This window comes from Chaetura pelagica, unplaced genomic scaffold (genome assembly GCF_000747805.2).
Source record: "Chaetura pelagica isolate M959 unplaced genomic scaffold, ChaPel_1.0 scaffold794, whole genome shotgun sequence".
Classification (NCBI taxonomy): Eukaryota; Metazoa; Chordata; class Aves; order Apodiformes; family Apodidae; genus Chaetura; species Chaetura pelagica.
The window spans coordinates 108,763-109,488 of record NW_009953058.1 but is presented as its reverse complement, the minus strand read 5'-3'; positions in this window follow the sequence as shown (position 1 = coordinate 109,488).

The window sequence follows — 726 nt, the reverse complement described above, 5'->3', positions numbered from 1 at the left end:
GGGCACCTGGAGGCAGAGGGAGAGGGGACATCCCTGGGGGCTGGGATCACCCCCCGGGCTGGGCCTGCTCCTCCGGGGTGGGGATGGGACAGGGATGGGGACAGGGATGGGACAGGGATGGGACAGGGATCAGGTGCCAGGCTCAGCTCCATCACGGGCCAGAGCAGCTCGTGCTCCCAGGGCACTGGGGTCCCTGGGGCCCTGCCCGGGCTGCCCTGGGGCTGAGGGGTCACAGGATCCCAGACTGGGTTGGGGGGCAGGGACCTTAAAGACCATCCAGTCCCAACCCCCCTGCATGGGCAGGGACACCTCCCAGCAGCCCAGGCTGATCCAAGCCCCATAAGTCTGGGTGTTTGAGGGTTGGGGGGTTGGTGCTGCCCGGGCACTCAACCTGGGCCAGGCTCTCACCACCCTCACACCAAAGAATTTCCTCCTCAGGTCTCACCTCAATCTCCCTCTTCCACTTTTCATCCATCCCCCTCACCCCATCCCTCCCTGCCCTTGTCCCAAGTCCCTCCCCAGCTTTCCTGGAGCCCTGCAGGCCCTGCAAGGTCTCCCTCCCTGCAGGACTTCCCACCTCTCCATCTCTGGTCTCCACGCTTTGGGCCCCAAGGCTCCTCTTCACACGGGCTTCTGGCACGGAATTCCTGTGCAGGCTGGTCTCTGGGGGACATGGGCAGGACCAGCCCCGGAGAAGCCAAAGGCAGGAGCAGCAACTGCCCGGGG